The sequence below is a fragment of the Oncorhynchus masou genome, chromosome 5 (genome assembly GCF_036934945.1).
Source record: "Oncorhynchus masou masou isolate Uvic2021 chromosome 5, UVic_Omas_1.1, whole genome shotgun sequence".
NCBI lineage: Eukaryota > Metazoa > Chordata > Actinopteri > Salmoniformes > Salmonidae > Oncorhynchus > Oncorhynchus masou.
The window spans coordinates 17,597,711-17,624,119 of NC_088216.1; the positions used below are offsets into that span (position 1 = coordinate 17,597,711).

Sequence of the window (26,409 nt, forward strand, 5' to 3'; positions counted from 1 at the left end):
GAAAAAGTAATAGGCTGGCTGACTTACATAACTTGGTTTTAAGACAAATGGCCAACGTTCTTGTTTTTGTAATTTGTGAAAAAATCTGGTATATACAAAATCATTAGATAAAATCAGGCCTACCATTTTTTGCTACAATTTTTTGATACCATTTTATTCTAGTAGACCTACAGTTAAACTCAAAGCTATACATAGCCTACACCAGGGTGTCCACAACGTGGTACTGGAGCCCCCGCTGTGTGCACGGTTTGGTTTTTGCCCTAGCACTACACAGCTGATTCAAATCACCAACTCATCATAAAACGTTAACGATTTGAATCAGCTGTGTAGCGTTAGGGACCGATGTTTGGGAAACCCTGGCCCACACCATCAGTGTTAAGCGGGCCTACCATACCTGGTCAGTATGTCGTCTACCATAAAACCCTACAATCATAAACACATCTTGTATGAATTGAACATACAGAATTGCAATCTTTCTGAGCAGCTGTAGGCTGTGATATTCCACCAGACATCCTTTTTTATGAATTATATAAAAGAGTAAAAGCACTGGCACATCTGAGTTTTCTTGTTGCAGTTGCGTGGGAATAACGATCTGATATCTAATATCTTAGAAGAAAAAAAAGACCCGCACACTGAGCGAGCAGGCCGTCAAGCACTGAGGCATACAGGTTGAAAAGAAAACTAAAGTGATATCATACGAGCAAGAGCAGTGTGCGGGGCTTTCTTTTCTCCTCATTCTATAAGCACAAGTACTCTCCCTTGGTCATGTTTAGACATCTAGTTTGTATGTACTACCTGCTACAAATCTGATTTATATTCAGACGGTCTGCTTCACTTCTGAGTAGCCTCAGCACGTCTACGGCACAGTGAGAATGGCCACCAGATGGCCTTAGTGTAACATGGAAACAGCTGGAGAGGCTCCATCACCAGCAGCATCTTCTGGGCAGGTGATACGTCTGTTCAGGACAATTCGTGTAAGGAAATTGTGGGTTTTCTGACGTTTTTGAGGAACATACAGTTGAGTGTTGCTAAAGATGGAATATAAGAATTTGTCAACTGACCCCAATCGGACAGACTGGACCCGCCCTACATTTTGTATAAAGTTGTAATCCATAATATTTTAAAGTAACTGGTAGTGTTGACATTTAGTGTAGAAGAAAAAAAAAGAATCTTAACAGATGCATAATTTTATATGGCTGTAGGATGCAAGCTTTGACGTCTATAATGATACATTTTCGGAATGGTCTCGTTTGCAGGAATGCGCTACACTGTAGCAGACAGAGGAGGTGTCAGTTAAATGCCATGGAGGTTGCACGGAGCCGGTAGAGCACAATAGGGAGTAGGGAATTCTGCTGCAAGATAATTCAAAGTGCGACTGTGGTGAGTAGCCTACATATATCTATGGCATGCATGTCTAGTCGTACGTATAGGACATAGAGTTGAGTTTTGCATGGGATAAACTGGTGAAATGATATAGGCCTATGCAGAACGCATGTGGGCGTTGTTTCTTCGCGTCCACTTGACTAGACTACTTACTGAACGCCATAGCAGGCTCCGATTACAGTCAGGTCAATGGGAAGCACAGTCCTAGTCCCCTAGTCAGAAGAATTGACCTATGTCATAATACTCTGCCATGGTAATTTTTATACATGTTTTATTCACGAAAAAGTGCCTATGTTGTTTTTGTGAATTAGATATAGGCCTAATCGTATGATTCATAGTCCATCTATTCAGATTTTGATAAAGACTGGACAGTTTGCCATTTTGTTTTGCCGCGAGTAAATGTATAGCGTAATTATTTACAGTAGGCCTATAACTTATAATAAAACAAGTTATTGGTTTACTGGAGGTGAGGTTTGCCAAATTTATGCACATCCACGTAAAGCAGAGGAAAGTCAGAAACTACTTCCTGCCAAATAGTGACTCTGTGGTTCCGCATTGATATATTTTAAATCTCTACACCATCTGGCTTGGTTTTGAATAAGTGTTAGGATCAGTTTAGGCATATCACTTTAGTTTGTCGTCAGTGAAGGAGGCGTTCTCTTCGTGTGGTCAATTGCTTTAATTCAAAACGCTTGAATCAAAGATCAGAGCACTTTGCGGAGTGGCGTGCTGTGGTCCTGAATGAAATTAATTTATTCTCAATTTATCCAGCTTCCACGAGTTTCAGGTAAATGTACTTTAACATGTTAACTCGGTTATGTATTTTAATAGTCGTAGCATATTCGTTTACATCTAGTAAGAATGTTAACCTGTGTGTGTGATTTTGATGAACGTTCACCGCGCGTCAGACGGTAACAGCCTATTATCTGGCAAACCGTGGTGGCATGCGTTCGAAGTTGCCTATGCAACGTGGTGCAGCAATGTAAATTGTATCCTCCGTCAATGAGTGTGTATGATACTGTAATGTGTTTTGTAAACGTCTTCACGTGGTGGTGGGTACAATATGTAATCATGGCAACCAGACAATCAATGTAGGTTTGCCTACTGTAGTTCGACTAGGGAAAGTAAAATAAGAGCTACTCTTTTCAAAAATGCTAAATATGTTGGCGTGTTATTGCATTAAACTACCCTTTGTTTGCGGAAAGCGTGAAAGTTGTATGGTATGCATGCGAAAACACTCGTGGTGAAGAGGAGAATATTGGTGCTTTCAAGACAATGGAAATAGGTCAGATCATGACGTCAGTGAAAACTAGAAACTCGAGTTTGGTGGAAAGTTGGGCGAGAAGCTCGTTTGTTTTATTGTTGTGCTTTCAAGACAACTGGTGCGAGACAGTGTGATCAGTGCTTTGCTCCTTCATTGATTTTGTAGTATTGAAAACTCAATTTAATTATATCATATTAACATTCATTCTTCCATGTCACAGTTGTCTGAGTTCCCTTGATTATCTTCCAGACAGAAAATAATGGTCTGCAGTTTTCCCTCTGTCTTCATATCTCTCTGTATCTCCAACTGAGAGTCTGGCTGGGAGATAAAACCCTTTGATATCAGCTGACACTATACAGTCCCAGTACTTTATCAAAGTGGTGCAATCACTGTCACTCTCTATTTGGAATGTAAATGTCTTGCTGTAATGGTATGTAATTACACTCTAACTACACTGGTAACTAATTTGAAACATAATCCAGACAGTGAGCTACTACAGTATCAAAAAGGAACCCATATGCAGACCACACACGCACCCCGGTGGTATGACTAGACAAGATAAATATGTGTTTAATCATAGATTGTTGCAGAGTTGGTTTTAACCAACTGGTGTTCAGTGCTGAATCACTCATATCTTCCAGACCATTTGAAGGCCTTGTGGTTTCACACCTCTCTCCCATGTAGTCTACTATGTCTGGACTCTGGATAGATCAAAGACACAAGGGATACAGGTACACACACACACACACACACACACCTCCCCGACTATCCAGATCACCTCAGCACTGATATTTCTCAACTTATAATCACCCTCTAAGGATCTCCATTTCAACACCAGGACCAGAGAGCAGACTGCCTGGAGTTAAAAGGTCCAGCCAAGATAAATCTGATGATTGGTTCTGAAAGGGTGTAACTCTGAATCTGAGATGCTTGATTTTTCACCACAGTCGTTTTGGTGTGTGTTCTGTTCAGTAGATGGACCAGAATTCCAAATCCAGACTAGGCCTTCACCCTGTCCAAAGGAACAGTATACTGCTAGTGCGTTCTTGCTTTTGGCACGGTAGCGTCACTTCCTCTATCACTCCAACCTAATGATCTCTCCGCTCTCTCACTCTTTCTCTCCCTCCTCGCTTTCTCTCTCTCCTTGCCTCTGTTTATTTTCCCTTTCCAAATGAATGGCTTTACAGTCACCCCAAGGCGCTAGCTGGCCAGCCAATACTAAGGTCTGAGCAGGCAGGAAGTACAGTGTCCACCATGGTCCATTTGACCGAGTGACACGTAGAGGAATAAGGCCTATTAACCATTTGGACTTTTACAGGCGGCTCCAACAACACACAACTTCAGTGGTGGCTAAGTGGCTACAATCAGTGCAGAACACTGTATTTGTAGTGACAGATGTCGGTCCCACGAGTACACTAAGCCTTGTTCAACTGTTAGCAGCGTTGTGTTGTGTGAAATCAAACCTGAACTACGTCTGTGTACTGAGGAAGGCTTGAAAGAGTGTTTGTTTTGGTGAATACGTAGCTTCTCGATAGGCTCAACTCTATATAAAAGAGCAGCTAGGGCTTGTTGTAACATGCACAATCAAAGTGGTGTGTGTGTGATAGGCTCAACTCTATATAAAAGAGCAGCCAGGGCTTGTTGTAACATGCACAATCAACGTGGTGTGTGTTCCAGCGTGTGAGTGCATGCATGTGTGTGGAACTATGCCTGTAAATGTATGTATGTGTGTTTGGTGGTGGATGGGTGTGTGTGGGCGTGTGACTTTTACTTGTTGTTGGTGTGTTCGTTCATGCTTGCCTCTGTATGTGTGTGTATTTGGTTTGGGAGAGAGAGCGGGAGCATTAAACCATTTAGAAGCATCAACTCCTTTCATTTGAACCTGTCCAAAAGACAAACATGACATCACTGTTACCTCACTTCTTCTCTCAGAGACTGATCAAAAACATGTGGCTTTCTCTCTCTATATATATCTCTTTATCTCTTTCTCTCTCTCTTTCTCTCTATATACAGTGGGGCAAAAAATTATTTAGTCAGCCACCAATTGTGCAAGTTCTCCCACTTAAAAAGGTGAGAGGCCTGTAATTTTCATCATAGGTACACTTCAACTATGACAGACAAAATGAGGAAAAATCCAGAAAATCACATTGTAGAATTTTTAATGAATTTATTTACAAATTATGGTGGAAAATAAGTATTTGGTCAAAAGTTTCTCAATAATTTGTTATATACCCTTTGTTGGCAATGACAGAGGTCAAACGTTTTTTGTAAGTCTTCACAAGGTTTTCACACACTGTTGCTGGTATTTTGGCCCATTCCTCCTTGCAGATCTCATCTAGAGCAGTGATGTTTTGGGGCTGTTGCTGGGCAACACGGACTTTCAACTCCCTCCAAAGATTTTCTATGGGGTTGAGATCTGGAGACTGGCTAGGCCACCACAGGACCTTGCAATGCTTCTTACGAAACCACTCCTTCAATGCCCAGGCGTTGTGTTTGGGATCATTGTCATGCTGAAAGACCCAGCCACGTTTCAGCTTCAATGCCCTTGCTGATGGAAGGAGGTTTTCACTCAAAATCTCACGACACATGGCCCCATTCATTCTTTCCTTTACACGGATCAGTCATCCTGGTCCCTTTGCAGAAAAACAGCCCCAAAGCATGATGTTTCCACCCCCATGCTTCTCAGTAGGTATGGTATTCTTTGGATGCAACTCAGCATTCTTTGTCCTCCAAACACGACGAGTTGAGTTTTTACCAAAAAGTTATATTTTGGTTTCATCTGACCATATGATATTCTCCCAATCTTCTTCTGGATCATCCAAATGCTCTCTAGCAAACATCAGACGGGCCTGGACATGTACTGGCTTAAGCAGGGGGACACGTCTGGCACTGCAGGATTTGAGTCCCTGGCGGCGTAGTGTGTTACTGATGGTAGGCTTTGTTACTTTGGTCCCAGCTTTCTGCAGGTCATTCACTATGACTCCCGTGTGGTTCTGGGATTTTTGCTCATCGTTCTTGTGATCATTTTGACCCCACGGGGTGAGATCTTGCGTGGAGCCCCAGATCGAGGGAGATTATCAGTGGTCTTGTATGTCTTCCATTTCTTAATAATTGCTCCCACAGTTGATTTCTTCAAACCAAGCTGCTTACCTATTGCAGATTCAGTCTTCCCAGCCTGGTGCAGGTCTACAATTTTGTTTCTGGTGTCCTTTGACAGTTCTTTGGTCTTGGCAATAGTGGAGTTTGGAGTGTGACTGTTTGAGGTTGTGGACAGGTGTCTTTTATACTGATAACAAGTTCAAACAGGTGCCATTAATACAGGTAAAGGATGGAGGACAGAGGAGCCTCTTAAAGAAGAAGTTACAGGTCTGTGAGAGCCAGAAATCTTGCTTGTTTATAGATGACCAAATACTTATTTTCCACCATAATTTGCAAATAAATTCATTGTAGGATTTTTAATGTGATTTTCTGGATTTTTTTTCTCTTCTCATTTTGTCTGTCATAGTTGAAGTGTACCTATGATCAAAATTACAGGCCTCATGTTTTTAAGTGGGAGAACTTGCACAATTGGTGGCTGACTAAATACTTGTTTTGCCCCACTGTATCTCTTTCTCTCTCTATATATATCTCTCTCTTTCTCTCTATATACATCTCTTTCTCTCTCTATACATCTCTTTCTCTCTATATACCTCTTTCTCTATACATCTCTTTCTCTCTCTATACCTCTTTCTCTCTCTATACCTCTTTCTCTCTCTATACATCTCTTTCTCTCTCTATACATCTGTAATACATTTGACTGTTTTCTATATATCCGTGTATTTGTTGGTTCTGGGTCGGGTCTGAATGAAGCTGCTCTTTTGGACATGTTCAGAACCCTGTCTAAGTGTCTCTAAGCTTGTTTGTAATGCCCAGGGAAACCAGATGAACGCCATTTAGAAATGACTTATGTCAAAGTAATGTGAGAACAATTACACATTGTTTACATTTTTAAAATCTCTGTATACGATATTCTCAGCATAGATAAATGGATCTTACTGTCTGGCTGTGTGGGATGAATGTTTGTAGCTTTGTTGGGTAACCAAACTCAGTGTTCCCAGTAGTCCTGGTGGGCTGGGTTATAATAACCTCATTATACATATGTGGGTGATGTGATGTGCTGAATGGAGTCGTGGTTCCGGCCCTTGGACTTCAGCTGAGTTTTGTTCTGCCAGGGGAAGTGTGTGTGTGTGTGTGCGTGTGTGTGTGTGTGTGTGTGTGTGTGTGTGTGTGCGTCTGCGTTCCAGACTAGAGTTGAGATTCCTGAGTGGTGAAAAGGCGTTTGCATAGATATTGGAGTTCCTTCGCCATAGTTACGGGGTCAAGCAAGACACGACCATGGGAAGAGAGAGGAGTGCCAAGTTTGGGCAAAATGAACGGGCTGTGATCTCCATGCCAGACTTCTCTCGTTAAAAAGATTCAAGATCTGGTCTTTGAGCTTCACAAATTCTTAGTTGCTTCCCAAATGGCACCCAATTCCCCATTGGCCCTGGTCAAAAGTAGTGCACTAGTATCTACCCCCTACACTGTCTGTACCCTCGTGCATCTACCCCCTACGCTGTCTGTACTAGAGGTTGACCGAACAATCGTAATGACCGATTTTAATTCGGGCCGATTTCAAGTTTTCATAACAACCGGTAATGTTTTTACACCTGTATTTAACAAGGCAAGGCAGTTAAGAACATATTCTTATTTTCAATGACAACCCACTGTTCCTAGGCTAACTGCCTTGTTCAGGGGCAGAACGACAGATTTTTACCTTGTCAGCTCAGGGATTAGTTTTTACAACCTTCCGGTTACTAGTCCAACGCTCTAACCACCTGCCTTACATTGCACTCCATGAGGAGACTGCGTGGCAGGCTAACTACCTGTTACGCGAGGGCAGCAAGAAGCCAAGGTAAGTTGCTAGCTAGCATTAAACTTGTCTTATAAAAAAACAATCAATCTTAACATAATCACTAGTTACCTACACATGGTTGATGATTTATATTACTAGTTTAGTGTGTCCTGCGTTGCATATAATCGATGCAGTGCCTGTTAATTTCTCATTGAATCACAGCCTACTTCAACAAAAAGGTGATGATTTAACAAGCGCATTTGTGAAAAAAGCACGGTCATTGCACCAATGTAACTAAACATCAATGCCTTTCTTTAAAATCAATACACAAGTATGTATTTTTAAACCTGCATATTTAGTTCATATTGCCTGCTAACATGAATTTCTTTTAAGTAGGGAAATTGTCACTTCTCTTGCGTTCCGTAAAAGCAGAGTCAGGGTTTATGCAGTAGTTTGGGCCGCCTGGCTCATTGCGAACTGTTTGAAGACCATTTATTCTTAACAAAGGCCATAATTAATTTGCCAGAATTGTACATAATTATGACATAACATTGAAGGTTGTTCAATGTAACAGCAATATTTAGACTTAGGGATGCCACCCGTTAGATAAAAATACGTAACGGTTCCGTATTTCACTGAAAGAATAAACGTTTTGTTTTCGAAATGATAGTTTCCGGATTCTACCATTTTAATGACCAAAGGCTCATATTTCTGTTATTTTTTTTATTAAGTCTAAGATTTGATAGAGCAGTCTGACTGAGCAATGGTAGGCACCAGCAGGCTCGTAAGCATTCAAACAGCACTTTCATGCGTTTGCCAGCAGCTATTCACAATGCTTGAAGCATTGCGCTGTTTTGACTTCAAGCCTATCAACTTCCGAGATTAGGCTGGTGTAACCGATGTGAAATGGCTAGCTAGTTAGCGGGGTGCGCGCTAATAGCGTTTCAAACGTCACTCGCTCTGAGACTTGGAGTAGTTGTTCCCCTTGCTCTGCATGGTTAACGCTGCTTCGAGGGTGGCTGTTGTCGATGTGTTCCTGGTTCAAGCCCAGGTAGGAGCGAGGAGAGGGACAGAAGCTATACTGTTACAATGGCAATACTAATGTGTCTATAAGAACATCCAATAGTCAAAGGTATATGAAATACAAATGGTATAGAGAGAAATAGTCCTATAATAACTACAACCTAAAACGTTTTACCTGGGAATATTGAAGACTCATGTTAAAACCACCAGCTTTCATATGTGCTCATGTTCTGAGCAAGGAACTCAAACGTTAGCTTTCTTACATGGCACATATTGCACTTTTACTTCTCCAACACTTTGTTTTTGCATTATTTAAACCAAATTGAACATGTTTCATTATTTATTTGAGTCTAAATTGTTTTCATTGTATTATATTAAGTTAAAATAAGTTTTCATTCAGTATCAAATAAATAAAAATTGGCCGATTTTAATCTGTATCGGCTTTTTTGGTCCTCGAATAATCGATATCGGCGTTGAAAATCATAATCGGTCAACCTCTAGTCTGTACCCTCGTGCATCTACCCCCTACACTGGCTGTACCCTCGTGCATCTACCCCCTACACTGGCTGTACCCTCGTGCATCTACCCCCTACACTGGCTGTACCCTCGTGCATCTAACCCCCTACACTGGCTGTACCCTCGTGCATCTAACCCCCTACACTGGCTGTACCCTCGTGCATCTAACCCCCTACACTGGCTGTACCCTCGTGCATCTACCCCCTACACTGGCTGTACCCTCGTGCATCTACCCCCTACACTGGCTGTACCCTCGTGCATCTACCCCCCTACACTGGCTGTACCCTCGTGCATCTACCCCCCCTACACTGGCTGTACCCTCGTGCATCTACCCCCCTACACTGGCTGTACCCTCGTGCATCTACCCCCCTACACTGGCTGTACCCTCGTGCATCTACCCCCCTACACTGGCTGTACCCTCGTGCATCTACCCCCCTACACTGGCTGTACCCTACAGGGCCCCTATACTTTATATGCATGTGTTCCAGGTCACCAGACTCATTAAGCCAATCACTGTCATCTGTATCAGTGTTGTCATCCCTGTTTGGGTGTAGTATTTAGCTGTGTCATCCCTGTTAGGGTGTGGTATGTAGCTATGTCATCCCTGTTAGGGTGTGGTATGTAGCTGTGTCATCCCTGTTAGGGTGTGGTATGTAGCTGTGTCATCCCTGTTAGGGTGTGGTATGTAGCTGTGTCATCCCTGTTAGGGTGTGGTATGTAGCTATGTCATCCCTAATAGGCCTTAGTTGAACATGCAGGCATGAACAACATTGATAGCAGCCATAAGAGAACAGCTGTGATAATACAGTATAAAGAGATAGGCATATTAAAGGAGGAGGGATATGTGTTTTGACATGTGGTGAGCTAGGAGATGTGATTTGTCCCCAGGAGAGGCACGTTTTATAGGAGTTGATCCTTTCAGTATGGAGGGAATCTGCACTGCACCAACTCTATTTATGCGTGTCTATAACTGTATGTGACCTGCGAGAGAGAGTGGGTGTGTGCTCGTGTGGCTTGGCATATAAACTCAGGACCCTGTCTTTCAAAGATAATTCGTAAAAATCCAAATAACTTCACAGATCTTCATTGTAAAGGGTTTAAACACTGTTTCCCATGCTTGTTCAATGAACCATAAACAATTCATGAACATGCACCTGTTGAACGGTCGTTAAGACACTAACAGCTTACAGACGGTAGGCAATTAAGGTCACAGTTATGAAAACTTAGGACACTAAAGAGGCCTTTCTACTGACTGAAAAACACTAAAAGAAAGATGCCCAGGGTCCCTGCTCATCTGCGTGAACGTGCCTTAGGCATGCTGCAAGGAGGCATGAGAACTGCAGATGTGGTCAGGGCAATAAATTGCAATGTCTGTACTGTGAGACACCTAAGACAGCGCTACAGGGAGACCTGTCCTCACAGTGGCAGACCACGTGTAACAACACCTGCACAGGATCGGTACGTCCGAACATCACACCTGCGGGACAGGACAGGATGGCAACAACAACTGCCCGAGTGCAATCCCTCCATCAGTGCTAAGACTGTCAGCAATACCGAGAGAGGCTGACTAAGAGCTTGTAGGCCTGTTTGTCTCACCACCGGCAACAACGGATGGGCACAAATGGCTGGACCAGACAGGACTGGCAAAAAGTGCTCTTCACTTACGTGTCGTGGTTTTGTCTCACCAGGGATGATGGTCAGATTTGCGTTTTATCGTCGAAGGACTGAGCATAACACCGAGGCCTGTACTCTGGAGCGGAATCAATTTGTAGGTGGAATGTCTGTCTTGGTCTGGGCGGTGTGTCACAGCATCATCGGACTGAGCTTGTTGTCATTGCAGGCAATCTCAACGCTGTGCGTTACAGGGAAGACATCCTCCTCCCTCTTGTGGTAACCTTCTTGCAGGCTCATCCTGACATGGCCCTCCAGCATGACAATGCCACCAGCCATACAGCTCGTTCTGTGCGTGATTTCCTGCAAGACAGGAATGTCAGTGTTCTGCCATGGCCTGCGAAGACCCCGGATCTCAATCCCATTGAGCACGTCTGGGACTTATGGATCGGCGGGTGAGCGCTCGGGCCATTCCCCCAGAAATGTCCGGGAACTTGCAGGTGCCTTGGTGGAAGAGTGGGGTAACATCTCACAGCAAGAACTGGCAAATCTGGTGAAGTCCATGAGGAGGAGATGCACTGCAGTACTTAGTATCTGGTGTGGCCACCAGCTGCATTGCATGTTACTTTTGATTTTGACCCCTCCCTTGTTCAGGGACACATTATTCAATTTCTGTTAGTCACATGTTTGTGGAACTTGTTCAGTTTCCCTCAGTTGTTGAATCTTATGTTCATAAAATTATTTACACATGTTAAGTTTGCTGAAAATAAACGCAGTTGACAATGAGAGGACATTTCTTTTTTTGCTGAGTTTCGTAGCTGTGTGATTGTGTGTTCACACACACACACACACACACGTATGCATATCCAGTAGCACTCCCGAGGTCTGAGCCCCAGCTCTATGGTGCTGCCTACTGAACTCAATGGTATGTGCTCCTTCTGTCCCATTCCCTTGTATTAAATACATTAGTCCATTCACTAGGTTTACATAGTGCTCTATGGACCCTGGTCCAATGTGCACAGAGCCTTATGGGCTCTGCACTACATGGGGAATAGGATGCATTAGTGACTCAAGCCCACCCTCCAGCCTGTGGAGAGGTATTCAGATAGGCCCCGGCTTCATGGACCCACATCCCTCTGACGTGTAGGACAGCATGTACCAGTTCCTGCCAATATCCAGAAACTTTGCACAGCCATTGAAGAGGAGTGGGACAACAACCACAGGCCACAATCAACAGACTGATCAACTCAATGTGAAGGAGATGTGTTGCGCTGCATGAGGCAAATGGTGGTCACACCAGATACTGACTGGTTTTCTGATCCCACGTCCCTACCATTTTTTTAAAGGTATCTGTGACCAATAAATCCATAGATTATGGGTTAATGAATTCCTTTTAATTGTCTGATTTTCTTATATGAACTGTAACTCAGAGAATGGCTGTCGTTTTAGTCTCCTAAGTAGAGGTCGACCGATTATGATTTTTCAATGCCGATACTGAACGCAAGAGAAGTGACACAATTTCAGGCACCGCATTGATTATATGCAACAAAGGACAAGTTAGATAAACTAGTAATATCATCAACCATGTGTAGTTTGTTTTTTATAAGATAAGTTCAATGCTAGCTAGCAACTTACCATGGCTCCTTGCTGCTTGCACTCGCGTAACAGGTGGTCAGCCTGCCACGCAGCCTCCTCGTGGATTGCAATATAATCGGCGTCCAAAAATTCTGATTACCAATTGTTATGAAAACTTGAAATCGGCCCTAATTAATCGGCCATTCCGATTTAATTGGTCAACCTCTACTCCTAACCAATTGTGCTATTGTGTGTGTTTTTTTTATTTGTTATTTGTAAATAATGTTTCTGCCGCCGTCTCTTATGACCGAAAAGAGCTTCTAGAAATCAGGACAGCGATTACTCACCTCCCTATTTTTCTTTAACGAGTCAGAGGAGAGGGATTTACTCCAGACACCCGACAAGGCCCTCATCACCGTCATTCACAGGAGAAAGAGACTGAGATATCGAGGACGAAGGTCGGGGTGCCTCGTAAGGATCTGGCGGCAAGTGGTAATTTGCCTTTACCATCGATCCTATTAGCCAACGTACAATCATTGGATAATAAAATAGACCAACTACAAGCATGTATATCTGTCCAACGGGACATTAAAAACTGTAATATCTTATGTTTCACCGAGTTGTGGCTGAATGACGACCTGAATAACATACAGCTGGTGGGTTATACACTGTATCAGCGGGATAGAACAGTAGCCTCTGGGAAAACAAGGGGTGGCGGTCTATGTATATTTGTAAACAACAGCTGGTGCACAATCTAAGGAAGTCTCAAGGTTTTACTCTACTTCAGCTCAGCATCTCATAATAAGCTGTAGACCACACTATTTACCAAGAGAATTTTCATCTATATTCTAATAGCTGTCTATTTACCACCACAAACAGATGCGGCCATAAGCAAAAAGGAAACCGCTCATCCAGAGGCTGCGCTCCTAGTGGCCGGGGACTTTAATACAGGGAAAAAATAAATCTGTTTTACCTCATTTCTACCAGCATGTTAAATAAACCAGAGGGGGAAAAGCTGTAGACCACCTTTAGTCCACACAAAGAGACTCATACAAAGCTCTCCCTCAACCCTCCATTTGGCAAATCTGACAATAATTCTACCCCCCTGATTCCTGCTTACACGCAAAAACTAAAGCATCCTGACGGGTTGCATCACTGCCTGGTATGGCAACTGTTTGGCCTCCGACCGCAAGGCACTACAGAGGGTAGTGCGTACGGCCCAGTACATCGCCGGGGCCAAGCTTCCTGCCATCCAGGACCTCTACACCAGGCGGTGTCAGAGGAAGGCCTTAAAATTGTCAAAGACCCTAGCCACCCTAGTTATAGACTGTTCTCTCTGCTACTGCATAGCAAGCCATACCTGAGCACCAAGTCTAGGTCCAAAAGGCTTCTCAACAGCTTCTAACCCCAATCCATATGACTCCTGAACAGCTAATCAAATGGCTACCCAGACTATTTTCATTGCCCCCCCCCCTTTACGCTGCTTCTACTCTCTGTTTATTATCTATGCATAGTCACTTTAACTCTACCTACATGTACATATTACCTGGACTAACCGGTGCCCCCGCACATTGACTCTGTACCAGTACCCCCCTGTATATAGCCTCGCTATTATTTTCTGCTGCTCTTTAAATATTTGTTACTTTTATTTCTTATTTTTTTACTTAACCAACAATGCAGTTAAGAACAATTTGTTAAGGGCTTATAAGTAAGCATTTTACATGTTATATTCGGTGCATGTGACAAATATAATTAGATTTCATTTGAAATTGTTACATGTTGTGTTTTATATTGTTCAGTATTAGATGACTGGAAAGTCAGAACATGTAGTAGTAGGTATGTAAATCAGTGGGATTTGTGGAAGTTTTCGTTGTGGTGGGGGTTAGGTTGAGGTTAGGTTGTCTTGGGGTTAGGTAATTGGTATCTGGCTGGCTTTAGGATAGGAGAGAGGGAGTGTGGTTTGGGGTCAGAGAGTCAACTTCTTCTGCTGATGGAAAGAGTCAGATCCACATTCTATTATCATTAGGCCTTGGTTTCCTTGGCTCGTTGCTGACACATTGTCCAACATAATCTAGTAGCTTATTGCTGTCACTTCAATCATAGCTGTCCTGTAGAGATGGATGGCTTCCTTCTGGGGGGGGGGGTGTATATCGTGTCGACAATATTATTTTTGCGCTTGTTCTCCTTCTTTTTGAATAGTGAGAATTTGTTTTCAGCCCTTATATTTCCATGACTGATCAAAACTCGTTTTCTCAAGTTGCAAACATATAGTGAGCATCCCAACGCAATAAAATCACAGTATCGAATCGCAATGCATAGAATCACAATATATTTATTTTCGGCACTTAAGTATCATGACAATATCGTATCGTGAGGTCCCTGGCAAACCCCAGCCCGAGTGTACATATGTACGTGCAATCGGTTGTGTGAGTTTGTGTGTGTGTGTGTGTGTCCCTCCACAGGCACAGGAAACATGCATTATCATCTCTGTTACCAAACGTTTATATTTACCACATCAGCTGCTGTTCTACCAGACACACCCAGACTATAGTTCCTGTTTGTGGGGTAAACCATCAGCAACATCCTCTGGTCACATCACACACCCAGTGACAAATCACTACTGGCAGGATTCACCGCAAAATATTGCATTGTGTGTGTGTGTGTGTGTGTGTTCTGCTGTCACTTTTCTTCGAGCGTCCAAATTATGCCCGGGACGATTTATTCCATGGCAAAAAGGAAAACACGAAGCAGACAAACACTTTGTTCCTTCAAAAGTAAATACATGTGACTCTGGATGACAACATGGCGATGTTTGTTTTCAACAGTAGGACTGTTTTTTTCCTAAAGTAGTTCAATCCGTTTAGTTTCCTTGCTACGATACTAACGAGTATCGCGATACCGGTATCGTCCCGGCCCTAATACGAATGGATGATACGCTTACCAACTGTACTGTTGTTATAGCTAGACATCATGTCATGATTTAATAAGTCAGGCTCTGTTCTGGTCAGGTCCATTGTGTGGGTTGAGGGTTCAGAAGGAAGAAGACTGTCGGCCCTCGTGATAGGTCATATTTAAAGCAACGTGATCATAGGTCAGATGCCTGTATAGAGGGGAGGGTAACAGTGTGACGTTGACTACGTAAGTACCATACTGTACTCACTGTTCTGTATGGCGACATGAGATCCCTGAACAACATGGGCCCATCAGTGTTAATCCAAGGATCGTCTAGTGCTTCCACAGCCTGAATTCTAATAGAATGTGACTGTGTGTGCGTGTGTCTATGACATGCGTTTGTGTGTGTGCGACGTGAGTGCGTCTGTGTGTGTGTGTTCACCTCATTGTGTTCTAATAGTAGACCCAGACCCCCACAGTTCAGGTTCTCTCTCTTTCCTGCTAACATGAGGCAGCCTAACTGTTCACTGCTATATTCTAAACACACCTAGACTCACTTCCATTGTCCTTAGAATGTTTATATACATCACCATTGTGTTCTATGGCAGTTTAATGCATGTAGGTCAGTGTTACTGTATTTAAAGCGAGGCTATATTTGGCCTAATATGGAGTCTGCAGGCCCCTAGGGCCTATATCCAGGGCAGATTAGTGAACCCACGAAGTACTGTAGAATCTCCATTGAAGTCCCTAGAGGTCTAGGTGTAGAGGTATCTGCTATCTGGTACTGTATTTCTAGATGGATATCTTTGGACTTTGTTGTTGTTTTGTGGTGTGCTTGTTTTGAACCAAGCCAATGATGCGTTTCATTGGTGACACATCTTGCATTCTGCTCTGTACCCCCCGAGGGCATGGCAGCCCTGTGTGTGTCACTGAGTCGTCTCTGTGTGTGTCGGCGCAGATGAGTGCATGTCATCTCTTCTGATGTAAAATGGGGACACCGATTGTGACAATCCATCTTTCTCTATCCCTCCATGTCCTGTTCAGTGTCCATGTCCAATCACTGTAATCGCCCCTGAACCCTGCCGAGACAACATGGGACAGGCCGTTCTAATTAGATAGCAGGAGCACCCTGAGTTGTGGTGTGTTTGTGTCAGTTGATGGTTGCTATGGAGGGTTCTTGTGTAATATCCTGTTGGTAACACACATTTGTTGTGTTCCTTTCTTTCCTGTTGGTGATGGACTGATGGTGACACTCCTCCCTTTTAACTATTTATTTTGTGGTTTGTTTGTCGTCGTGACGGAGCAGCAAACAGGCTCCTGTCTAACAGGAAGTCGGGTGCCAACTTGTCTCCTTTATCTTATCACCATGTGTCTGGATTGTAATGGACGGCCTTTCTCTTTCTCACAGAGAAACAGAGCTTTGACGTGTACGTTCCTAGTGGGGTTGTAACAACACTGTTGGAAGAGGATAGTTCAATCAATGGTGTGTATGCACAGCATCTCGCCCTGTAGAACCAGGGTATTCACATCTTACCACAGGAGGTTGGTGGCCCCTTGATTGGGGAGGACGGGACCATGGTAACGACTGGAGAGCAACAGATGGAATGGCATCAAACACACGTGTTTCCATGTGTTTGATTCCATTGTCTCCGTTCCAGCCGTTATTATGAGCCGTCCTCCCCTCAGCAGCCTCCACTGGTCTTACCGCACGAGGTGCGGAGGCTGCCGCGTTTCTGTTCTACCTGATCATTCATTGACCCACCTGGTGTCCCAGGTCTAAATCAGTCCCTGATTTGGAGGGGAAGAAAGAATACAAGTAGTGGAACTGTCTTCGAGGTCCAGATTTAAATTTGAGGGCTGTAGTGCATGAGGACATTATGGTGTTGCCCCAAGAGTAGTGTTGCGGTTTGTACATCATTCTCACAATGGAATAAAATACACACAGAGATCAACTGTTGTTTTAATCTTCCTTATTAACAATGTCTCAGAAGACTGCAAGGCTATTGACCATCTATTGTTAGTTCCATGGAGCAGATTTTTCTGGAACAAAAACCAACCAATCACAGAAAGCATAATTGGTACCATCATAGGGTAGGCATGGAGTTCAGAATACAAACCAAACTTTACCCACAACAGGATGTATTTAAGGATCACATCAAAGGATATGACATCATTTCACCACAAAGTATGGCCAAAGGGAAAATGGAATGGGTCCATTTTGTAAACCTCGGCATGATATCACTGTCCATCCTGAATAAAAAGATGAAAAGAACAAAGAAAGACGAGGGTCCTTATTGTGTTATTTCCTTCAGACATCCTCAGTGGAAGCTCAGAGAGAGAGAGAGAGTGAGTGTGTGTGTGTGTGTGTGTGTGTGTTACTTCACTGATAAGGGGGGTAAAGTGTTACTGACAGGAGTATGCAGATGATGCCTCATGACTCCATGCAATGATGCAATATGATGTTCTTTTACAGAAGTCTTCCTACCCAGCATCCTTACACACCTCCGTGGTATGACTAGACAGACTAAATACACACATATACACACCCCCGTGGTATGACTAGACAGACTAAATACACACATATACACACCCCCGTGGTATGACTAGACAGACTAAATACACACATATACACACCCCGTGGTATGACTAGACAGACTAAATACACACATATACACACCCCGTGGTATGACTAGACAGACTAAATAAATACACACACCCCGTGGTATGACTAGACAGACTAAATACACACGTGGTATGACTAGACAGACTAAATACACACATATACACACCCCGTGGTATGACTAGACAGACTAAATACACACATATACACACCCCCGTGGTATGACTAGACAGACTAAATACACACATATACACACCCCGTGGTATGACTAGACAGACTAAATACACACATATACACACACACCCCGTGGTATGACTAGACAGACTAAATACGTGGTATGACTAGACAGACTAAATACACACATATACACCCCGTGGTATGACTAGACAGACTAAATACACACATATACACACCCCGTGGTATGACTAGACAGACTAAATACACACATATACACACCCCGTGGTATGACTAGACAGACTAAATACACACATATACACACCCCGTGGTATGACTAGACAGACTAAATACACACACACCCCCGTGGTATGACTAGACAGACTAAATACACACCCCGTGGTATGACTAGACAGACTAAATACACACATATACACACCCCGTGGTATGACTAGACAGACTAAATACACACATATACACACCCCGTGGTATGACTAGACAGACTAAATACACACATATACACACCCCCGTGGTATGACTAGACAGACTAAATACACACATATACACACCCCGTGGTATGACTAGACAGACTAAATAAATACACACCCCGTGGTATGACTAGACAGACTAAATACACACCCCGTGGTATGACTAGACAGACTAAATACACACATATACACACCCCGTGGTATGACTAGACAGACTAAATACACACCCCGTGGTATGACTAGACAGACTAAATACACACATATACACACCCCCGTGGTATGACTAGACAGACTAAATACACAAATGACTAGACAGACTAAATACACACCCCGTGGTATGACTAGACAGACTAAATACACACCCCCGTGGTATGACTAGACAGACTAAATACACACCCCGTGGTATGACTAGACAGACTAAATACACACCCCGTGGTATGACTAGACAGACTAAATACACACCCCGTGGTATGACTAGACAGACTAAATACACACCCCGTGGTATGACTAGACAGACTAAACTAGACACACATATACACACCCCGTGGTATGACTAGACAGACTAAATACACCCCCGTGGTATGACTAGACAGACTAAATACACACCCCGTGGTATGACTAGACAGACTAAATACACACATATACTAAATACACACCCCGTGGTATGACTAGACAGACTAAATACACACATATACACACCCCCGTGGTATGACTAGACAGACTAAATACACACATATACACACCCCCGTGGTATGACTAGACAGACTAAATACACACATATACACACCCCCGTGGTATGACTAGACAGACTAAATACACACCCCCGTGGTATGACTAGACAGACTACACACACACCCCCGTGGTATGACTAGACAGACTAAATACACACCCCGTGGTATGACTAGACAGACTAAATAAATACACACCCCGTGGTATGACTAGACAGAACATATACACACCCCGTGGTATGACTAGACAGACTAAATACACACCCCGTGGTATGACTAGACAGACTAAACACCCCGTGGTATGACTAGACAGACTAAATACACACCCCCGTGGTATGACTAGACAGACTAAATACACACGTACACACCCCCGTGGTATGACTAGACAGACTAAATACCTCCGTGGTATGACTAGACAGACTAAATACACAGGTATGACTAGACAGACTAAATACACACATATACACCTCCCCGTGGTATGATAGACAGACTAAATACACAGGTATGACTAGACAGACTAAATACCACCCCGTGGTATGACTAGACAGACTAAATACACACCCCGTGGTATGACTAGACAGACTCCACCCCCGTGGTATGACTAGACAGACTAAATACACACCCCCGTGGTATGACTAGACAGACTAAATACACCCCCGTGGTATGACTAGACAGACTCTACACACCCCGTGGTGACTAGACAGACCTCCCCCAGTATATGACTAGACAGACTAAATACACAGGTATGACTAGACAGACTAAATACACACCCCGTGGTATCTCCTCCTCCAGACTAAACGGCACATGTACACAGGTATGACTAGTCAGACCTCCTCCGTGGTATGACTAGACAGACTAAATACACAGATCACACTGTCTGACTAGACAGACTAAATACACAGTATACACACCCCGTGGTATGACTAGACAGACTACTGTCTACACTCCTCCAGTATGACTAGACAGACTAAATACACACAGGTCTAACCATATCCACTGTCTCCTCCTCCAGTATACGGCTACACAGGTCTACTGTCTCCTCCTCCAGTATACGGCTACACAGGTCTACTGTCTCCCTCCTCCAGTATACGGCTACACAGGTCTACTGTCTCCTCCTCCAGTATACGGCTACACAGGTCTACTGTCTCCTCCTCCAGTATACGGCTACACAGGTCTACTGTCTCCTCCTCCAGTATACGGCTACACAGGTCTACTGTCTCCTCCTCCAGTATACGGCTACACAGGTCTACTGTCTCCTCCTCCAGTATACGGCTACACAGGTCTACTGCCTCCTCCTCCAGTATACGGCTACACAGGTCTACTGTCTCCTCCTCCAGTATACGGCTACACAGGTCTACTGTCTCCTCCTCCAGTATACGGCTACACAGGTAACAGTTTAACAGGGATGCTGTTTGAGCATCAGAGTTTTGCTTCAAACAAAGTATCTTGTGCAGTAAGCAGCGTTATTGGATTATCATGTACTTTATGGATTGAGGAGTGTTTGTTGGGAGGGGTGTGTGTGTGTTTTAGACTGTCTGGAGGGAAGGGGTTAGGTAAGTAAGCTATGGCTTGGGTGGGACTGTACCCTTAAGGTTGCCGTGCATGTGAAGCTCTGTAAAGTGACAGTTTGGCTCAGTGAAGTGAACTGTGCTCTGGAATAGATTTAGAGATGAGGGACATCACTTGAGGGTTATGTGATTCATATTTACAGTAAGAGGAGGAAGGAGGGGTTAGGACTTAGGGAGGAAGTGTAGGACAGAAGAGTTTAAGGGCAAGTGAAGGGTGGAGAGTATTTGCATGTGTGTTTGTGCAGTGGTGTGTCCATATGCAGCTGTGTTTATCCTCCCTCAGTAATGTTGACCTATGTTTGACCCCACCACTTCCCACTGCTGTTATCTATAGGGGGTTCAGCACCATCAACACTTCTCTATAGAGCCTAATGTACGGGGGGGGGGGGGTTCAGCACCATCAACACTTCTCTATAGAGCCTAATGTATGGGGGGGGGGTTCAGCACCATCAACACTTCTCTATAGAGCCTAATGTACGGGGGGGTTCAGCACCATCAACACTTCTCTATAGAGCCTAATGTACGGGGGGGGGGGGGTTCAGCACCATCAACACTTCTCTATAGAGCCTAATGTACGGGGGGGGGGGTTCAGCACCATCAACACTTCTCTATAGAGCCTAATGTACGGGGGGGGGGTTCAGCACCATCAACACTTTCTATAGAGCCTAATGTACGGGGGGGGGGGGAGCACCATCAACACTTCTCTATAGAGCCTAATGTACGGGGAGGGGGGTTCAGCACCATCAACACTTCTCTATAGAGCCTAATGTACGGGGGGGGGTTCAGGGGTTCAGCACCATCAACACTTCTCTATAGAGCCTAATGTACGCGGGGGGGGGGTTCAGCACCATCAACACTTCTCTATAGAGCCTAATGTACGGGGGGGGTTCAGCACCATCAACACTTCTCTATAGAGCCTAATGTATTGGGGGGGGGGTTCAGCACCATCAACACTTCTCTATAGAGCCTAATGTATGGGGGGGGTTCAGCACCATCAACACTTCTCTATAGAGCCTAATGTATGGGGGGTTCAGCACCATCAACACTTCTCTATAGAGCCTAATGGGGGTTCAGCACCATCAACACTTCTCTATAGAGCCTAATGTACGGGGGGGGGGGTTCAGCACCATCAACACTTCTCTATAGAGCCTAATGTACGGGGGGGGGGGTTCAGCACCATCAACACTTCTCTATAGAGCCTAATGTACGGGGGGGGGTTCAGCACCATCAACACTTCTCTATAGAGGGGGTTCAGCACCATCAACACTTCTCTATAGAGCCTAATGTACGGGGGGGGGTTCAGCACCATCAACACTTCTCTATAGAGGGGAGGGGGTTCAGCACCATCAACACTTCTCTATAGAGCCTAATGTACGGGGAGGGGGGGGGTTCAGCACCATCAACACTTCTCTATAGAGCCTAATCGGGGAGGGGGGGGGGTTCAGCACCATCAACACTTCTCTATAGAGCCTAATGTACGGGGGGGGTTCAACACCATCAACACTCTCTATAGAGCCTAATATGGGGGGTTCAGCACCATCACACTTCTCTATAGAGCCTAATGTACGGGGAGGGGGGGTGGACCATCAACACTTCTCTATAGAGCCTAATGTACGGGGGGTTCAGCACCATCAACACTTCTTATAGAGCCTAATGTACGGGGGGGGGGTTCAGCACCATCAACACTTCTCTATAGAGCCTAATGTACGGGGGGGGTTCACCACACCATCACCACACTATTCTCTATAGAGCCAAATGTGTCTTGGGGGAACTACAGCATCAACACTTCTCTATAGTGTCAACACCATCAACACTATTCTCTATGGAGGGTTCAGCACCATCAACACTCTATAGAGCCTAAGGGGGTTCAACACCATCAACACTATTCTCTATGGAGGGTCTCAGCACCATCAAAGTATAGAGGTTGTGGACCTCCAAGATTACCTGCATCAATTAGGAAATACTGCTTTGTCAGTTGTCTTGAAAGAATACAGACTGTTCTCAGTGTAGGAGTCCTGGTTACTTAACATCATGAAGCTCTAGGAGATCTTACTGTAAACATGGCGCTATAGGAGCTCTTACTGTAAACATGGAGCTATAGGAGCTCTTACTGTAAACATGGAGCTCTAGGAGAGCTTACTGTAAACATGGAGCTATAGGAGCTCTTACTGTAACCATGGAGCTATATGAGCTCTTACTGTAACCATGGAGCTCTAGGAGATCTTACTGTAAACATGGCACTATAGGAGAGCTTACTGTAAACATGGAGCTATAGGAGCTCTTACTGTAAACATGGAGCTATAGGAGAGCTTACTGTAATCATGGAGCTCTAGGAGATCTTACTGTAAACATGGCACTATAGGAGAGCTTACTGTAAACATGGAGCTATAGGAGCTCTTACTGTAAACAGAGCTCATATAGGAGCCCTATAGACACTATCATATAATTATCCAAAGCGACTTAGTCATGCATGCATACATTTTACGTAGGGGTAGTCCTGGGAATCTAACCCACTGTCCTGGCATTGCAAGCACCAACTGAGCTTACAGAGGACCTCTCACCTGTTATTGTGGTTAGATGGAGAGAGGGTCAGTCAGATTGTCTATTTGGGTATAATGGTGATGTGTGATGATGCTGGGAGTCTGCCACGCAGGAAAACACACGTTGTTGCCCCCATAAAGCTGTGTCAACAGTAAGCAGATTAAAGGGCTTTTAGTGTGGACTGCAGCACAGACACAAAGAATCGCACCGCCCAAAACTGCTGCTATCAGGAAAAAAACTTTTATTGGCTAGTTGTGGCTCTCGGGCCATGATGCCAAGCCTCTGCAGTCAAGCTAGCTTCCTGCTCTCTCTCGACCTCTGCCATGCATTTGAATTGTGCCAAATACAAGTCAATATCAGCTATTGGTTTGAAATTGAATTTTAGACATTGAGACACAGCACAATTTTTGTCATCAATTTTACTTATAGGGTTGTGTCTAGGGTTGTTTCCAAATGGCACACTATATAGTGCACAACCTTTAGACCACAGCAATGGGAATAGGGTACAATTTGAGACCCTCCAGTATAGCGTTGTCTTGGTGTTCTATAATGAAAGGGCTTGCATGTGATTATTGACTTTGATAAATGGCCTGATTTTACTAGCTGTCAATCATCTTAGTGCCGCCTGTTGCTGTTCCAGTGATGTCCCCTCCCACCATCTGCTCCCGAGACGAGGCATCTCGTGTGATCTTGGACATGCTGTGTTATAGCACACATCTTCCTGGAAAATATTACATCTTCCTAGAAAATATTGTTGATAGACCACCTGTTTTAGTTGTTGATTGGGGTCAGGTGTCTACAGATACTGAGCAGAACCTTGGTCGTTGGTTTCTGCTGGTCAAAGGGATTAGACTTGGAGAGCAAAATACATCTAATTTCACCTCTACTTTGAAGTTGCATTTGACCTCAAAATAGAGGTAATGACCTTGTATCTCTACAGGGCTGGATGGAAGTGAAGGGTTTAGTATCCTACCAGCCATGGGAGGTCAACCTCCTCCTCCCTAGTCTCTCTGTCTCTGTCTCTCTGTCTCTCTGTCTCTTTCGCTGTCTGTCTCCCGGTGAATGGTGTTCTTTGACAATCTGATCTGATTCATGAATTGTCATATAATATATGGATGATGGTGATAATGACATTATGTAATGACAAAGAACTGTATTCATTCACAAAGGCAAGTCTCTTCCCCGAACCAATGCTGGTCTTTTTCTCCCACCAACGGTGTCATTAGAGAATCCCCCACCAACGGGGAGAAAAGCTTGGTGCCAGCACCTCTCTGAGCCCGGCTGACAACATCACACTAATGATCGCATGTTATTGCGTAACTGTGACGATGCAAAAAAATGAAGCAGGTCATGTCCTCATTTGGGGTTTTTAATTAAAAAGTGTGTGTGTGTGTGTGTGTGTGTGTGTTTGTTTGAGTGAGTGCTTGTGTCACAACCTGATGTTCTGTCCTGTGATCTCGAAGCTGCTCATCGGGAAGACCTTTGTTTTGGGTTGTGGAACTGGGCTGTAGGATCATTAAACATTTAGCCTGCTCAACACAACTTGATGGGCTTATGTAAGTGTGCTGGTTCCTCATGTTCACTCCCTGGGCAAGGCTGGCACCTAGCACTAAGGAAAGACAGCTAAGCCTACTTCCCAGGACTTTCCAAAGAGCTGGGACCAATTCTCTTATGTTTAGCCATTGTGCAATATTACAATGAGTTTTGATTATGGGTGAAATGGTTCACAAAACTCACGGCTCGGTACGATACGGTACAGTGGTGTCACGGTACGACACGGTACAGTGGTGTCACGGTACGACACGGTACAGTGGTGTCACGGTACGACACGGTACAGTGGTGTCACGGTACAGTGGTGACACGGTACAGTGGTGTCACGGTACGACACGGTACAGTGGTGTCACACGTGTCACGACACGGTGTCACGGACGACACGGTACAGTGGTGTCACGGTACGACACGGTACAGTGGTGTCACGGTACGACACGGTACAGTGGTGTCACGGTACGACACGGTACAGTGGTGTCCCTGCTGGGTACGATACGGTACAGTGGTGTCACGGCCGCTGTGGAGAATACCCTCTGGTTCCCTACTCCTGGGTCGTGAACAACTCCCCAAAAAGCTCAGCCACGGCAGACTTGTTTTGTGTAGGAGAACCCCTGTCTGCCGTCTCTGGAGAGGGGTTGGCTCCTGTGGCATCTGTGGCTTGACCCTGCAGAATTAAATTAGATGAAAATTACTGTCTCTGAAGTGGCTTTAAAAAATATGATTTGTTGTTAGAAATGTATATCAGACACTCATTACAATTATTACTTTATAATTGTTAAATCACAAATTAACAAAATAAATACAATCCCTATTGGTCACAAAGTCATTGTAGACTCTCAGCAGCATCCAGGTGCAGCAGGGACTTGAACCGGGGGTCCAAAGCTTTTGTGTCAGAAGTCTTGGACACCAGGGTCAGCATATGTGGCTCCAGGTTAACTCTGATAGCAGCCTTGACATCCCTTACTGCGGGTTCATCTTCATCAGATGCCACCATTGATTCCAGGACCATTGTTTTCACAGGCAGGACCATGGAAACTGATGGAATGTTCTCAGTGTTGTGACTGTTTTGAGAGGTTTGCACACTTTGATAACTTCCTCTGCTAGTCTTATGTCATTTTCAGACAAACTCACTGTCTTTGACATTCTTCCTCACGGCTAGGTCAGTCAGTGTAGAATACACCGCAACTTTCTGCTCAAGGGATCTCTCAGCCATGTCATGGCTTGAATTCCATCTAGTAGGGACATCTTGGATTAGTTTGTGGTTTGGCAGCTCCAGCATCTCCTGTTTTGTCTTGAAAACATGTGCAGCAGTTGTGCTGTTCTGAAAGGATACCACCGTCCTGATCTTTGCTAGGAGGCGAGAGGCTGGATTCACTGACATTGCTTTTTGAAACGTGAGCAAAGCATCCTATCTGTGGCCCCAGTCCAGCGAGTGCGACTGCATTTACAATATTTCCAGCGTTGTCAGTGGTCCCAGGAATCGCCACGTTATCCCTCTCCTACTTCCACACTGCAACTACTGCCCTTAGCTCCTCCCCCAGGTTTACACTGGTGTGACTCCTCTCAGGGGGACGTGTTTGAAGGACATGGCTTTTTATCTCCCAC

The 26,409-nt window shown here is 44.4% G+C and overlaps 1 protein-coding gene across 3 annotated transcripts in view; it reads left to right on the forward strand.

Moving 5' to 3' along the window:
• Window positions 1-1,359: 1,359 nt before the first annotated feature.
• add3a (adducin 3 (gamma) a) overlaps window positions 1,360-26,409 on the forward strand; it is a 149,770-nt gene continuing 124,720 nt past the window's right edge. For 2 of the 3 annotated variants that reach the window (XM_064961974.1, XM_064961997.1), the window contains exon 1: window positions 2,062-2,170. The gene's annotated coding sequence lies outside the window, so the exon portion shown is untranslated. Of the gene's footprint in view, window positions 1,381-2,061; window positions 2,171-26,409 lie in introns of those variants that run through there. The other variant, XM_064961989.1, reaches the window with a different exon arrangement.